The sequence below is a fragment of the Rhineura floridana genome, chromosome 2, assembly GCF_030035675.1.
Source record: "Rhineura floridana isolate rRhiFlo1 chromosome 2, rRhiFlo1.hap2, whole genome shotgun sequence".
In the NCBI taxonomy this organism is placed as follows: domain Eukaryota; kingdom Metazoa; phylum Chordata; class Lepidosauria; order Squamata; family Rhineuridae; genus Rhineura; species Rhineura floridana.
In genome coordinates, this window is record NC_084481.1 from 56,066,484 (window position 1) to 56,082,438 (window position 15,955).

The 15,955-nt window shown below is 41.9% G+C and overlaps 1 long non-coding RNA gene across 1 annotated transcript in view; it reads left to right on the forward strand.

Annotated features, from left to right (window-relative positions):
• The window catches only part of LOC133378147 (uncharacterized), a 46,623-nt gene that overhangs the window by 18,682 nt on the left and 11,986 nt on the right, over positions 1-15,955 (forward strand). Inside the window, exon 2 of the long non-coding RNA XR_009760875.1 lies at positions 4,391-4,559. This is a non-coding gene — a long non-coding RNA (uncharacterized LOC133378147). The remainder of the gene's footprint in view (positions 1-4,390; positions 4,560-15,955) is intronic.

Genomic DNA, 15,955 nt, shown 5'->3' on the forward strand with positions numbered 1-15,955 from the left:
TAAGTGGATTCACACAATACGTTTAAAGCACATCCAACTCGCATTTAAAGTGCATGACATCCCCTAAAGAATCCTGGGAAGTGTTGTTTCCCCCTCACAGTTATAGTTCTCACCACTCTTAACAAACTGCAGTTCCCATGATTCTGTGGTGGGATTCATGTGCTTCAAATGTGTGTTGAATGTGCTTTAAATGAATGGTGTGGATCTGCCCTAGGTATGATGTGCATTCAAGAGTGAATTGAAAAGAACAATTTTTAGAGATACTTCTTATTCTTACTCATTTCTCAGACCTCTTTCTGAAGTGAAAGGTCAAATCTGTAAAGATGTTTGGAGCAGCCACGTTAAAAGATAAGGGCAGGGTATTCCAGGCAGGGGGTTGGCAACCCTGCTTGGAGATGGATGTCTTTGCAGAGGATCCCTAGTCAAGCTTTACCAACAGCACCATCCAGACTATATCTACTAAGTAGCCAGTCCTGTTGAGTTCTATGGGGCTTAGTCCCTTAGTAAGTGTGTTTAGAATTGTAGCCTTCACATGCATCCATCTTTACTCCCCAATGCTCCCATCTAACATCTCCACAACACTAGGCTCCTTTGTCCCTACAGTGGCCTTCTGGTGACTGGCCTGGCCTGAAGGCACTTAAACCCTTCTTGCCGAAAGCAAGTAGGCTAGATTAAATGTTCCCTACCCAGGCTCCATCTTTTAGCTAAGATTTCTATTTTAATTTCCAATCAGATTTTTTTTAATTGTAAGCTCCAAGCAACTGTGATTGATGCTTAATGTATCATGCTTAATGACATCACTCGGGCCAGCCCCGTGACATCACTCAGGCCTGCACCATGACATCACTATGGCCCGCTTCCATGACATCACTAGGGCCCGCCCCTCATATTTCAGGTTTTGGGATGCTTCAGACCTGGCAACCCTAGTACAGCTGGTATAGCACAGTGGGGAGGAGAGCCTGGCTGGGAGTCCAGAGTCTGTGAGTTCAAATCCCCGCTTGTGTCTCCTGGGTGTCAAGGGCCAGCTAAAGGTCACCCTCACAGTGAGTGGCTCAGGGGTTATGTGCCCTGCCACCTGCGCAGCCATGGGCAAGCTGCATAGTCCCAAGGAGCCCAGTTGCCCCCCAACTGGCAGTTGTGGATAAGGAAGGGGCTGGTTTGTGCAGCTGTGGCAAGCTGAGCAGGCCCTAGCCAGCTGGGGAGGACTAGCCTCAGAGGGAGGCAATGGTAAACCCCCTCTGAATACCGTATACCATAAAAACCCTATTTGTAGGGTCGCCATAAGTCAGGGTCGACTTGAAGGCAGTCTATTTTTCTATTCTAGAAATACTTGAGAGAAAGAAGGCTGTGGCTTAATGGTAATGTTGTTGCTTCCAAGTGTTGTTAGATTTCAGTCATGGATATTCCAAGATTAAATATAAGTACTTAATGGAGTTGCATAGTTCCACATAAACATCTGTCTTACTCATGTTCATAATCAAATTTCTTAGATAGTAATTCTGAAGAGGTAAGAGAGACCTAATATTTAAGTGGCACTCTTGCTAGTAAGGAAATTTCTCAAGCGTCAGTGGCCAATCAGTTATTTTCTTAAATACTAAAAATCTAAAACAGATCTACAAGTACTGATGCATGTTCCAGAATTTACTGATGTGCAAACACTTTAACCTCTAGTGTAACCACAGTGAGATATAATAATAATATACCCCTCATTGTCTATATTTAGAAACAACTTTAAACTGTACAATTTTATAAAGCAAGGACCATGATTCACAGGACACTCTAAAGATGTCCTTTTTCAACAAGCCTTCTAAATGGAGATCTTTATCCTAGCTAATACCTGTATTGGATTGAATTGATTTTATGTATGTGCTACTGTGTATTTATTTGAGTGGGCATATCTTTTAAAAATTGTTTTTATACGTTCAATTGTTTTGACTGTTTTTCTACATTTAACTGTTTTATATTTGTTTTTATTATATTGTAAATCTATTTGGGATGCCTCATAGGAAGCGATTTGTAAATGTAGTAATAATAATGATGGTTCAGCCCCAGTTAAGCAACTTCAGGCTCCATGGTTTCAGCAGAAGAGATTTAGGTTGTTTTCCTATGTGTACGTACCTAGTAGTGAGGATTGTGTTTATGGATTATGTTCTGCCCAAAGCATTGGGAAAAGCCACTACAAGATATGGTTACTGGGGGATGTTGCAAGCAATGCTGGAAGATTGCTGCTTTTAAAACATTTCTTTGTCTCTTCCTATGTGATTTAAGTCCAACTGAATGAATATCATGATGGCAGAACATGGGTTTTTACTTAAGTCTTAAAATAACACAAGAAAATAGAAACCAGAAAATGTTTTTTATTAAAGTAGACTTTTAAAAACCATGAATAGAAGAATTTATGTATATGAACAATCCCAACTCTCTACTTTTCACCGTGCAGTCTACTGTTAATTTAAAATATTTGCTTTCAATACCCTTCAGGGCCAGTGCCAAAGGGCGGCCAGGTTGGGCCCTTGCCGAGGGCTCTGCAGCCCACAGGGGCCCCTGAAGGGCCCATCATTAGGGTGGGGAAGTAGTGCGCCCCTTCCGCAATCCCTGGCAGAGTCCCTGCCTCGGATCACAGGGAGGAAGCTTCTAGGCCACCCACCCATTTCCTTGCTCCATCTACCTCTCTCCTGTCAGCTGCTGCTGCACGCGCTGTGCGCACAGGGCTACCATCAACCAAGTTGGTGGCAGAGGCTTCTTTAAGGGGCTGATGCACCTACTGCCATCTTGGGTGATGGCAGGCATGTGCGCGTTCATGCGCATAGTGTATCGTGCATGCGTGCCATGAAACAAGATGGCAGTAGGTGCATCAGCCCCTTAAAGAAGCCTCCGCTGCCATCTTGGTTAATGGCAGCCCTGCGCACACAACGTGCCCAGCAGCAGGACAGAGGTAGGTGGAACAGGTAGGAGCCATGTTCCCTGGGTGTGTGCCTGGCTGTGTACATGCGTGTGTGTGGATGGTGGCACCCAGGGCAGGCTGGTGCAGGCCCTGAGCATCATAAACAGAAAACGATGTTGATCTCTTGGTAGTCCCTACTTGTTATTTGTACATACTTGTGTATGTACACACACAGCCCACATGATATGGCCTAGTTAGGTCTCACAACTTTTCCTAAGCATGGGGATGTAATTGGAAGATCGAATGTTCTCTATATCTGCATTTTTTATCATCAAAATCTCTTCCGTTACATTTTTTTAGTTGCTTAGTTTTTAAGCAACTGCTTAGCAGTCTATTTTAGCATTAAGAGGTATATAAATCAATACAAAATAAAAATAAACTCAAGTGACCCTTTTGTTTATTATGGGACACTGTACTATTGGACACATGAACATTTTCTTAAAGAATATTTTTTTAAAAGGAAGAAAAAAAAGAATTGTGGTCTAACTTTGATACTTTATTATGATTATCTATTTTAAACTTTTAGACCTCATTTCTGTATGTGGTTAACGAACTTACCACAGAGTAAGGCAGATATGGGGAGAGTCCTGATATAGAACATAGATTTCTGGATTGACTCTGGCTTGTTGCCTTGCAGTTGGCATACTGAGAGCCAGTTGGAAAAGGAAAAGGAAAAACCAGGATAAGAGTAGTGGAATGTCGTACTTGAACCGCTAACACAGGGTTGATAAACCACCTGCCTATGGGTCTGATTTGGCCAGCTTTTTTTTGGTGGCCAGACATCCCCCCCATTTACCCCTTCCCCATTAGAGCTTATAGTGTCATGGAGGAGGGGCACTACTGAATGAGAGTATTCTTGTTAGAAGGTGAAGAAGGTGCACTCAACATTTTGCTGCAAGTCCCATTTGTTGGATTGTTAATTGTGGGCTGAAAAACATAGGGAGCTGCCTCAATTGGTCCATCTAGTTGAGTATTGCTTACTCTGACAGGGAGCAATAGCTCTTCAGGGTCTTACACAGAGATGGGTCTTCCCCATCATGATCTTTTTAACTGATGATGCCAGACATTGCAACAGGGACTTTCTGCATGGGCAGTCTGTGCTCTACCATTCAGCTATGGTCCCCATCCCAAGTTAGCTTCAGTATAGTTTTGTTACAGCTTTGCAGAGCAGTTCAGCTGAAACAGCTTACCAAACAGGGGTTTGGAGAGGGAATGCTCATGTAAACTTGTTTCTTTTCACTGTTTTTAATGGCTTCTTGCCTGCTTTTCCAAATGTCGTTACAGTTTAACATCCTGGCAAAATGATATCCTTATTTTTAATTGCTTTGTTATGATGTTGTCATTGTTAAGGGTTATTCTGCATTGTGACAGTAGTTGGTCTTGTGTGTCAAAAGCTTTCCCCCCCCGTTATGATTTGCCTAATGGTACTTCTGTTATAATTTGTAGGTTAATGAAAGTTGGATATGGAAAGGACCTGTTTGACTGCAGAGTCAATGGTCTGCAGATGCAAAGCATAATCATCCAGAAGATGATACAGCAGATGTTGTTAAATATATGCCAGCTCGATCTTGACTAAATTATGGCAACTAGTTACACATGTTCCTTGTGTGATATGGTAAGGATGAATTCATGTCAAATTGTGTATGAATAGATTTTTTTTTTAGATGCACATTTCCTGAAGATGCATTTTCACTTTAAAGGAAAGAGCGCATGATGAATTAGAAACTTTGACTTAAAGTTTTTTAGGTTCTGCCACATCAGAGTTGTGTAAGATATATTTTGTGAAGGCAGAAAAGACCAAGAGGGAGAATGACTGCTTGCTTATACGTGGAAAATCAATCTTAGGATTTGAGACAGTGTCTTCCAACACTCTTCACTTGTTTTCCTTACCTTTTGGAAATGTTGTTCATTATTTAAATTTATATGCCATTTTTTGTATGAATATACCCAAAGCAGTTCACAACACAATAATAGTATTGTTACAATGAAATAGCCTGGTATGAATTCACTTCCAAATATAATAGATTAATCCAAACAAATGGTTCATTTCAGTTATACAAACATTATTAACATTATAACCTTTTTAATATTCATGACAAAATACAGTATCAACCATTGATCACCCTGTATCACCGCATGCCAGCACTGTAATTATTCAGGAAGCAAAGGTGTTTCACTGGCAGAAACCACTGCAGTTGCTTTAAAGCAGCGATGGGAACCTCTGGCCTTCAGGCTTAATCCGGAACATCAAGCCTCCGCATTTACCCACCGGGCTGTTAGGGGCAAGCCACGCCCACCTGCGGGGGAGGTGAAGGCAAGACTTGGCCGAAAACCCCCTTGCGCACTGCTTCCCAAACACCTGACAGCCAGCTGGTAGCATCATATATGACATCAGATATAGGGCAGTGGGTAGAATCATATATGATGACAGCTATCTATTGCATCGTATATTATGCCAAGAGTCGAGCAGGTGAAGGCAGGGCTTGGCCAAAAGATGCTTTGCAGGCATTGTGCAAACACTTCCAAACCATCCGAAGCCAGCTGGTTGTCAGGTGTTTGGGAAGTGTTGTGCAAAGCGCTTTGTTTTTTTTTTTTTTTCAATAATTTTTATTCAGATTTTCATAAAACATACAAGACAAAATCATAAAACATTCAAAGACAAAAAACAAAATCAAAAATAGTTAAACAAAAAGAAAAAAAGAAAAGAAGAAGAAAAAAAAAAAAAAAACAAAAATAAAAAATAAAGAATAAAATATTGACTTCCCATTTGTCAAAGATCAAATCAGTTATAAGTCTATAATATATAGCAATCCTGTCTCTTAAGTCATATTATAAAATCACTTTCCTCCAGTAGTTATCTTACTTAATCATCAAATCTCATAAACATTACTTTATTCTTTCCACAAAAAGTCAAAGAGAGGTTTCAATTCTTTAAGAAATATATCTATCAATTTTTTTTTTCCAGATAAGCATATCGATTAATCCATCTCATTACTAATTATGATAATCTTATTGTCATAACCATAGTCAAAATAAACATTTCAATTAATCCATCACATCAGAATCTGTTAGGTTCAGTAATTTCAGTAGCCATTGTTCTATTATCTCTATTAGTTCCATTTTCCATCTTCCATCTTCAGTAGTCTTGTTAAGTCCAGTAATTTCAATATCCAATCTTCCATTATCAGTATTCCATAATAATCTTGCTGTCAAAGCCATAGTCATATAATAAGAGTCTGATGGGAATTACCTCTATCCCAAATATTTTCTTGCCATCCATTCTGAATAAGTTGCTGAAATACTGCTGTAAAATCATATCTCTGTTCTTTTTTTCAAAATACACTGGGTCATCTCTTAAAAGTTTTTCCATTGTCACATGGCTGCAGTTAATTCCATAGATTTTCTCTATATTGGGCTCCATCACATCATTCCAGTCCAGAAGATAATCCATGCCATTGATAACTTTATCTCTAGAATCTTCATTAGTTTCTTCAGAGATAACATTGAGTTCCAAACAATAGATTTTATTTCTAAAGTCCATAGACTCCAAATCTTGTTCCTGTTCCACGTTTGTTCCAATCTCCGGGATCTCCTCTCTCACAGGGACCCCTATTCCAGTCTCCAGGGTCTCCTCTCTCACAGGGACCCCTATTCCAATCTCCGGGGTCTCCTCTCTCACAGGGACCCCTTCCAGGGTCACCTCTCTCACAGGGACCCTTATATCTTTAATCTCCTGCTTCATTTTACTCAATTCAATTTTCGTTATCTCAATCTCATTCATTATTCTCTGAAACATAGTTATTTCCAGATTCTCAGCCACTTTCTTAATTGCCATTTTAAAAGAAAAATATAGGAAAACCACTTCTTATTTCAGCAACAATTGGGTTAATACTCCAAACTTGGTGACATCACAGTATAAACAGAGCAGACAGCCTTATCTCTCCAATAGTTAAGTAAACAAAATGCAGTTCCCAGGATCGAAGCAATTAATGGCAATCGTCAAGAAACAGATTCGTCAAAATAAAATAGACCAAAAAGAGAGTAGTCTCAAAACAGTATAATATTTTTCAAAATAAAAATCTGGAATAGAAATCCCTCTTCTGTGTGTATCTTTAGAATGCAAATCCAGGACAGCTTTTTGCAACAAAAACAGAGATAAGCTATTAATTAGTGCGTAGCAGAGAGAAGTTACGGCTCCCCAGTGAGATGTCAAAAACCGATCAATCTGGCAAATCTCTTTTAAACAGCAACAATTTAAGTCAAGTAAAAGAAAAATATAGAAAGAAGGGTGCTTGCCTGTTAGTGCGTTCTCTCTTAGAAGATAAGATGAACGTTCGCTTTAACAGATAGAGCTTGCTGTTGAAAATCCGTCCCACCTTCGTCGGCTGGACCTCGTCCCATAAATTAATGAGATCTGGTCGTCCCAACAAAAATAGGCTTTGAGGTTAATCTCTTCGTTTCTCCCTACCCGGGAGAAGTTTAATCAGTCAAAAAAAAAAGAAAAAACTGACTGATATATCTGAATAAGCTTCTTTTGAGGCAGGAGCCCGTCTCAAAAGCAGGCACAGGCTAAGTCACCCTTCCCGGAAGTCAAGGAAGTGTTGTGCAAAGCGCTTTGAAAGCCCTTGCTCAGCACTTGCCTAGCGCTTGAGCAGAAGGCCTGCAAAGCCTTTGTGCAGCCCTTCTGAAGCACCCGACAACCAGCTGATTGTCGGGCACTTGGGAAGCACTGCCCAAGTGGATTTGACAGGTGTCCGTCATCTGATGACATTATGGTTCAGATGATTGACAGATGGGCTATCCGGCCAAGTTGTCAAAATTGGCCTGTGGGGGTTGGGGGGAGATAAGACATGACAGAAGACATGATGGGAGTTGTAGCCAATGACATTTGGTTCTCCACCCTCATTTTAAAGCTTTTTTTAAAGTCGAGAGCAGAGGTGGCCCAAGGTATTTCACTGCCTTACCCAGAGGACAAGATGGCACCCCCTCCTAGTTCACCAAACAAAAGCCAGGTGGATTTGCAGTTTAATCTGTCATGAACTCTGGCAATAGGGCAGCATCTGACGAAAGCAGTCTAGCTTAGGGGGTGCTATGCAGGCTATGCACAGCACAGACAGTTCTGTCCTCCAACACCTCACCACCACTCCTCGTTCATCTCAGCCTGAGGGAAGTTTCATCTCGCTTTGCCTAATGGTAGTGCTGGCCCTTGTCAGGAGAGTCAACTGCAGGGTGTGCTTTGGCCCTTACTCATCCCAGAGAGATGCTTTGGGATCTGCTTCAGGTGCTGAAAAACTGTGTATGACTCTAGGGCAATTTATGTTGTGCTATGCACTCCTGGAAGTGAGTTCTGGTTTGCCACACCAGAGTTGCTTTTAGATGGCATATTTCACTCTAGAATTTCACTTCCTTTGGACTGGGAGCTGCTTCATCCATGGTGAAGTTCCTACAGAGATATTCCTTTCCTGTTAGAAGTTGTGCATGTAATGTATGATAAACGTACAAGTGTCTCTTTCAAGTGGGGAAATGCTGCCAATCAGGGCAAACAGTGCTGACACAGAATTGTTATCTGTCATGTGTAGAGTGATGTATTATGTGCAGGATGATTTTGAGGGATTCTCCTGAGAATGTGAGGAACTAAGGAAAGAAATGAATCCTGTAAGTGGCCGGGGTTGCTCAGAATACTGCATATTTCAGCATAAATACACTACGGTGGGGGGGGCAACTGTGCTAGGGAAGGAAATTTTAAAAATTCTTTTCCCCCTGCTGTTTTCCTGATCTGAGTAGTCTTCTCATTGTTGTTTCCCTTGTTTGTGGGGTGAGGGATCAGGAAAACAACATGGGAGAAAGACAGAACCTCCTCCCATCACTGTATTCTGTTGTTGCTTTTATTAATAAATAATCCTATTCATGAATCCTATTCATGAATCTCCGACATTGCATTTAATTTGACTCTTAGTATACCACTCTGCATGTTTGTTGTTGTTATCTGCCTTCAAGTCGATTACGACTTGTGGTGACCCTATGAATCAGTGACCTCCAAGAGCATCTGTCATGAACCACCCTGTTCAAATCTTCTGAACTTACAAGTCTGTGGCTTCCTTTATGGAATCAATCCATCAATCCAACATCATTTTGCTGCCACTATTAAATCATCTCTTTGCCGCCCAGCAGAGCTCTTTCGAGTTGTCCGGTGGCTTCTCCATTCAAACCCTCCGGACACGGTGGAATCATCGGAGGCCCGCTGTAATCAGTTTGCCGATCACTTCCAGAATAAGATCTCATGTATCCGCCAGGACCTAGACTCTCAAGTTATAGCAGTAGATCCTAGTGAGATGTCCGGAGCACAGTCTTGTCCTGTTTTGTTGGATGAGCTTCAGTTGGTTCAACTCGAGGACGTGGACAAGGTGCTTGGACAGGTACGTGCAACCACTTCGGTACTGGATCCTTGCCCCTCCTGGCTGATAAAAACTAGCAGGAATGGAACAGGTAGCTGGGCCAAGGAAGTGATAAATGCCTCTTTACGAGAGGGAGTGGTCCCGGGCTGTCTGAAAGAGGCAGTGGTGAGACCACTCCTGAAAAAGCCTTCCTTGGACCCAGACAATTTTAACAGCTACAGGCCAGTGGCGAATGTTCCATTCCTGGGCAAGGTCTTGGAACGGGTGGTTGCTGGCCAGCTCCAGGCGCTATTGGATGAAACTGATTATCTAGATCCATTTCAATCGGGTTTTAGGCCCGGTTTTGGCACTGAGATAGCCTTGGTCGCCCTGTACGATGACCTATGTCGGGAAAGAGACAGAGGGAGTGTAACTCTGTTGATTCTCCTTGATCTCTCAGCGGCTTTTGATACCATCGACCATGGTATCCTTCTGGAGAGGCTCGCGGAGTTGGGAGTTGGAGGTACTGCTTGGCAGTGGTTCCGCTCCTACTTGGCGGGTCGTCTCCAGAACGTAGTGCTTGGGGAACATTGCTCGACACCGTGGGCTCTCCAATATGGGGTCCCGCAGGGGTCAGTTTTGTCCCCCCTGCTTTTTAATATCTACATGAAGCCGTTGGGAGAGGTCATCAGGAGTTTTGGAGTGCGTTGTCATCAGTATGCTGATGACACGCAGCTCTGCTTCTCCTTTTCATCTTCTTCAGGTGAGGCTGTCGATTTGCTGAACCGTTGCCTGGCCGCGACAATGGACTGGATGAGAGTTAACAAACTGAAGCTCAATCCAGACAAGACTGAGATGCTGTTGGTGGACGGGTTCTCTGATCGGATGGTGGATATATACCCTGTCCTGGACGGGGTTACACTCCCCCTAAAGGACCGGGCTCGTAGTCTGGGAGTCTTTTTAGACTCTTCCCTCTCACTTGAGGCTCAAGTAGCCTCGGTGGTTAGGAATGCGTTTTACCAACTTCGGTTGGTAGCCCAGCTACGTCCCTATTTGAGTAAAGAGGACCTTACATCAGTGGTACATGCTCTGGTAACCTCATGTTTGGATTACTGTAATGCGCTTTACGTAGGGCTACCTTTGAAGACAGTTCGGAAGCTACAACTAGTGCAAAATGCGGCGGCCAGATTGCTGACAAGGACCAAGTGGTCCGAGCATATAACACCTGTTCTGGCCAGCTTGCACTGGTTGCCAATATGTTTCCGGGCTAGATTCAAAGTGTTGGTATTAACCTATAAAGCCTTATACGGTGTGGGACCACGATACCTTGCGGAACGCCTCTTCCGATATGAACCGGCCCGTGCACTACGTTCTGCTACGAAGGCCCTCCTCCGGGTTCCAACTCACAGGGAGGCCCGGAGGGTGATGACAAGATCTAGGGCCTTCTCAGTGGTGGCCCCCGAACTATGGAACAGTCTCCCTGAGGAAGTACGCCTGGCGCCGACTCTGCTCTCCTTCCGGCGCCAGGTCAAAACCTTCCTATTCTCTGAAGCATTTTAAGTTACACTGATTTACTTTTTTAAATGTTTATTGTATTGGATTGATGATTGTATTTTAGTATTATTTTGTTATTCATTGTATTTTTATGCTATTTTATGTTCACCGCCCAGAGAGCTATTGGTAGTCGGGCGGTATATAAATTTAATAAATAAATAAAATAATAAATAAATCTCTTGTTTGGGCGTCCTCTTTTTCCTCTCCCTCCTGTATTTCCCAGCATTATTGTCTTTTTATGGTGAATCATGTCTTCTCATGATGTGTCCAAAGTATGATAACCTCAGTTTCATCATTTTAGCTTCTAGTGACAGTTCTGGTTTCATTTGTTCTAACACTCAATTATTTGTCTTTTTCACAGTCCATGGTATGTGCAAAGCTTTCCTCTAACACCACATTTCAAATGAGTTGATTTTTCTTTTATCCACTTTTTTCACTGTCCAACTTTCACATCCATACATAGAGATTGGGAATACCATGGTCTGAATGATCCTGACTTTAGTGTGATACATCTTTGCATTTGAGGACTTTTTCTAGTTCTCTCACAGCTGCCCTCCCCAGTCCTATCCTTCTTCTTGTTTCTTGACTATTGTTTCCATTTTGGTTAATGACTGTGCCAAGGTATTGATAATCGTTGACAAGTTCAATGTCATTGTCAACTTTAAAGTTACATAAATCTTCTGTTGTCATTACTTTAGTCTTTTTGACATTCAGCTGCAGTCCTGCTTTTGCACTTTCCTCTTTAACTTTCCTCAGCATTCATTTAAAATCATTACTGGTTTCTGCTAGTAGTATGGTATCATCTGCATATCTTAAATCAGCATTACCCAACCTTTTTTGACCCAATGCCCCTTTTCAAAATCTTTTTGTGCCCAACGCCTCCCTCAGATTAAGTATATGCCAGTGCTTCCTATTCTTCCCTTAAAATATGAGTAATGCATAAAAGGTATTTTAAATTATTATTACTGATCGTTTTTATCATGCCTTTTTATTGCACTTAGATTACACATTGAATTCTTATTATGATTTATTAATATACATATATAAGCAAAAACTAAGTCCACACAGTATGAACCAATAGAATACACTGTGTTACTTAACAACAAACTCATTCAGTTTACCGGCATTGTTTTGTTAAACAAGTTCATTTAAACATCACAGAAACAATGGGTAGGGAGTGTGTCCCATTCCTGAAGAAAACCAGCGAATGACTGTCTGCATCACCCATTTGCACACGGCACTCATCCGTTGGAAGAATGCGCCCTCCACCAATATACCCAACTTATCACTCTCTCGTGATTGGTTCCAACATCCCTCAAGACAGCATTGGAACATTACCTAGTGCCAGGGCGTGGCTAATATCCCCATTCCTTGATATGACACTGGCCGCTATTCAGAATTTCTTTTACTGAAGAGCACACACTATTTATAGTGTTATTTCCATGAATTGAGACTATTAAATATATTCTAACTGGGGACAAAACAGTTTAAAAATTAATGATTTGTGTATTAAATAAAATTAAAATTAAATGCTTCAACTGTCGCATCAGACCGCCAAATGTCAATGCCCCCTAATGAACCCAAACTCTTCTGAAATTCTTTGCTCCGTTCCATTTTCCAACGTATGTTTGCGATATGATCTCTGGTGTCTCTTCCGTTTCTGAATCCAGCTTGGACATCTGGCATTTCTCGTTCCATATATGGTAAGAGCCTTTGTTGTAGAATCTTGAGCATTACTTTACTTGCATGGGATATTAAGGCAATAGTTCGATAATTACTGCGTTCCCTGGGATCCCCTTTCTTTGGAATTGGGATGTATATGGAACGCTTCTATTGTGTGGGGCATTGTTTAGTTTTCCATATTTGTTCACAAATTTTTGTCAAAATTTGGACAGATTCAGTCTCAGTAGCTTGTAGCAACTCTATTGGTATGCCATCTGTTCCTGGTGATTTGTTTCTTCCAAGTATTTTAAGAGCATCTTTCACCTCACATTCTAAAATTTCTGGATCTTCATCATACAGTTCCTCCATGAATGAATCTGTCATCCTGTCATCTCTTTTATAGAGTTCTTCAGTGTATTGCTTCCATCTTCCTTTTATTTCATCTCGGTCAGTCAGTGTGTTCCCCTGTTGATTATTCAAGGCTGGAGCATTGGGCTGAAAACAACAAAATGAAATTCAACAGGAATAAATGCAAAGTTCTACACGTAGGAAAAAGAAACCAAATGCGCAGTTATAATATGGGGGATACTTGGCTCAGCAATACGACATGTGAGAAGGATCTTGGAATTGTCATTGATCACAAGCCGAATATGAGCCAACAGTGTGATGTGGCTACAAAAAAGGAAAATGCTATATTAGGCTGCATTAACAGAAGTATAGTTTCCAAATAGCGTGAAGTATTAGTTCCCTTCTATTCAGCGCTGGTTAGGCCTCATCTTGAGTACTGCATCCAGTTCTGGTCTCTGCACTTCACGAAGAATGCAGACAAGCTGCAACAGGTTCAGAGGAGGGCAACAAGGATGATCAGGGGACTGGAAATAAAAGGAGAGACTGAAAGAACTGGGCATGTTTAGCCTGGAGAAGAGAAGACTGAGGGGAGATATGATAGCACTCTTCATGTACATGAAAGGTTGTCACATAGCGGAGGGCAGGGATTTCTTCTCAATCGTCCCAGAGTGCAGGACACAGAATAATGGGCTCAAGTTGCAGGAAGCCAGATTTCAACTGAACATCAGGAAAAACATCCTAACTGTTAGAACCATATCACAATGGAACCAATTACCTAAAGAGGTAGTGGGCTCTCTGACACTGGAGGCATTCAAGAGGCAGCTGGACAGCCATCTGTCGGGAATGCTTTGATTTGGATTCCTGCATTGAGCAGGGGGTTGGACTTGATGGTCTTATAGGCCTCTTCCAACTCTACTGTACTATGATTCTGTAAGTGTTGGCAATGTCACAGCATTGCCTATGAACCAGTAACTGAAACGTTTTAAAGCAGGCCCTTGTTCTATGTTAAAAGTTCATTTTATATTCTCAGAAGTATTCATAAATTTCATAAAGAGGAGTCTCATTGCTAAGCACTGAACTTGCATACAGGAACTGTAGAAGGGAATGGAATAACAAAAAATTAAATATTAACAAGAGGAATATATGTTCCAAAACATCCTTGCACGCACAAATTCTATGAAAAAGTGTATGTCCATATACAGATGCTGTGAGAAATGTGTAATCTCTGTGTCTTTTTTAGTATACTAGAGGCTGCTGCCCCTGCTTGCTTTCCTTGCCAAGGCCACTTTCCCTCACCAACTTCCCCCACCCCTCACCAACCCTAACTCCTCCTTCGGTAACCCCTTAGACCTTCCCCTTTCACCTCCTGCAACTGCTAAGCCCTCTCCCTTTTCCCTCCTTAGACTTCGCTAAGCCCTCCTTCCCCCCTTTAGACCTCACTAAGTCCCCCTGCCTTTCCATCTGTATACAGTAGGGTCCTGCTTTTCAGTGTTTCGCTGATACGGTGGTTTTCTTCAGGGTTGGGGGAAGGAGGGTAGTGTGTGTGTGTCTGGACAGAGGGAGCAAGCGGGTGCGGGCAGGCCAGCAAGCAGCTCCATCCCTGCGATCCGCAGCAGGCTCCCTTACCCATTTAGTTTGAGGTACAGTAGTTGCTTACTTGGTTCCCCCCCTCCCCATTTCTACCTACCTAGCCCTGTTCTGTTTTTGGGGGGAGAGCAGAGGCTGCTAGAGCGGGAGTTCACTCTAGCACGGCCCGCTTGTTGCTGCGCCTGCTTGCAGCTCGCAGCAGCGGCTTTATCTGTTTTTATGATGTTTTAAAGTGTTTTTAGCGCTTTGTTTACTGCCCTGGGCTAGATGGGCCACTGGCCTGATCCAGCAGGCTCTTCTTATGTTCTTATGAGAAATTAAGAAGAAATGGGGTTGCTTTTATAGTGAGAAGTGATGTAGCAAAAGCAATTAGGAGCTACAACGCAAGGTCTGAGCGAGTGATATCAAGCTCCAATCCTGCCCCTTCTACTTCATGTTTCCAGGAGGGCCATAGACTCTTTTTTGGGAGAAGACTGAGCCAAAGTAGGAATTGAGCACTTCTGCCTTTTCTTTGTCATCTGTTATCATTTTGACATCCTCATTGAGTAGCTGTGCCACCATTTCTTTTCTCTTTCTTTTACTATGGACATACCTGAAGAAAGCTTTTTTGTTGCTTTCAACATCTCTCACTAACCTCAGCTCATTCTCAGCTTTAGCTTTCCTGACGCCATCCTTGCAATTCCGTTATACCTGCCTGTACTCTTCCTTTATGGCCTGGCCTTCTTTCCTCTTCCTGCATGTGTCCTTTTTTGTTTTCAGGTCATCTCTACGCTTTTTGTGAAGCCACATTGGCTTCTTCTGCTGTTTCCTTCCTTTTTTCCTTGCTGGAATTGCTTGCCATTGTGCTTTTAGAATTTCCGTTTTTAGAAACTCCCACCCACCTTGGACTCCTTTTCTCATTAGGATCGCTTGACAGGGAACCGTACTTACAATTGTTCTGAGTTCATTACAGTTGGCTTTCCTGAAGTCCAGGGTGCGGATATGGCTACTCTCAGCTTTTCCTTCTGCTAAAATCAAGCATTCAAGTATGGTGTGGTCACTTGCCCCTAGAGTTCCCGTAACTGCAACTTCATCCACCAAATCATCTCTATTGGTTAGAAGCAAGTCCAGGATAGCTGATCCTCTGGTTGCTTCCTCCACTTTCTTTTTTTTTTTTTATATAGTTTTTATTCAAATTTTTCCAAAAAACAAACAAAACAAAGTAAGAAAAAACATAACAATACTACAACAAAAAATAAAAATAAAATGGTTGACTTCCGATTTGTCACAGATCAGCTATAAGTATATAATATACATCAAACCTGTCCCTTAATATGTACATACAGAATCCCTTTTCTCCATAAGCTGTCTTAATTAATCATCAAATCCCAGTATCATCATTTTATTTTGATCTTTCGACAAAAAGTCTAAGAGAGGCTTCCAATCCTTAAGGAATGTATCTGTCGATTTTTCTCTAAGTAAACACGTCAATTTATCCATTTCTACT